We start from the raw sequence: 1,559 nt of genomic DNA, 5'->3' as shown, positions 1-1,559 counted from the left end.
TTGCTGTTTTTATTTGGAGTAACTTAAAGGCCTACTGAAATGAGATGTTCTTATTTAAACGGGGATAGCAGCTCCATTCTATGTGTCATACTTCATCATTTCACCATATTTTTGCTGAAAGGATTTAGTAGAGAACATCCACGATAAAGTTGGCAACTTTTGGTCGCTAATAAAAAAGCCTTGCCTGTAGCGGAAGTAGCAGACGATGTGCGCGTGACGTCACGGGTTGTGGAGCTCCTCACATCTGAACATTGTTTACAATCATGGCCACCAGCAGCAAGAGCGATTCAGACCAAGAAAGCGACGATTTCCCCATTAATTTGAGCGAGGATGAAAGATTTGTGGATGAGGAAAGTGAGAGTGAAGGACTAGGGAAAAAAAGAGGGCAGTGGGAGCGATTCAGATGTTATTAGACACATTTACTAGGATAATTCTGGAAAATCCCTTATCTGCTTATCGTGTTACTAGTATTTTAGTGAGATTATATGGTCGTACCTGTACAACCTGAAAGTCAGAGGGCTGTGGCCACCGCCAGTGTCTCCGAGTGGAGCCACGTTTCTCGACGAGGCGAAGGCTGCCGGTCGGGCCGGGCTGAGATTTTTTTTTTTTTTTTTTCCTTCTTTCTCCACGGTGGAAATATCCGACAGTCAGCGGCGGCTGGTGGGAGGAGGCAAGAGAGTCCTCAGCTGCATGAGGAACAACGCAAGCTCTCTGCTCATGTCTACGGTGAGAGCAAGACTTATAACCACCATTTTCTCACCGAAACCTGCCGGTTGACATGTGGTAGGGAACCATGTTTGCTTGACCGCTCTGTTCCTTAGTAAAGCTTCATCTTTCGGGAATGTAAACAAGGAAACACCGGCTGTGTTTGTGTTGCTAAAGGCGGCCGCAATACACCGCTTCCCACCTACATCTTTCTTCTTTGACGTCTCCATTATTAATTGAAGAAATTGCAAAAGATTCAGCAACACAGATGTCCAGAATACTGTGTAATTATGCGATTAAAGCAGACGACTTATTGCAGGGATCGGGGCTGGAACGAAATGTCCGCTACAATCCGAGACGTCACGCGCACGCGTCATCATACCGACGTTTTCAACAGGATACTTTGCGGGAAATTTAAAACTGCAATTTAGTAAAGTAAAGCGGCCGTATTGGCATGTGTTGCAATGTTAATATTTCATCATTGATATATAAACTATCAGACTGCGTGGTCGCTAGTAGTGGCTTTCAGTAGGACTTTAATGCAGGAGCGAGAGGGAGAGAAAGCATGGTTAGCAGTGATGGGTGCGAGACTGGAAGTGGTCTGGAACCCAAGATAGCGCTTAAATTGAAGCCAGGTTTACGATTTACTTTTATTTAATTAAAAATAAAAAATGGATTTGAAAATGGATCAATTTATTTGAATGTAAATGGAACATCTTACAAGATTGTATGATTTGAAATATGCACTGAAGTATTGACTGATTATGATACTGCCCCCCAGTGGCACAATCACACAATTGCTAACTGTTGATCAGGAATATGCCGAGGATGAGCTACAATTTTTAGATGCTGTG

Source organism: Nerophis ophidion, linkage group LG08, assembly GCF_033978795.1.
Source record: "Nerophis ophidion isolate RoL-2023_Sa linkage group LG08, RoL_Noph_v1.0, whole genome shotgun sequence".
NCBI lineage: Eukaryota > Metazoa > Chordata > Actinopteri > Syngnathiformes > Syngnathidae > Nerophis > Nerophis ophidion.
The sequence above is the reverse complement of the archived record's forward strand: the minus strand, read 5'-3'. Positions refer to the sequence as shown.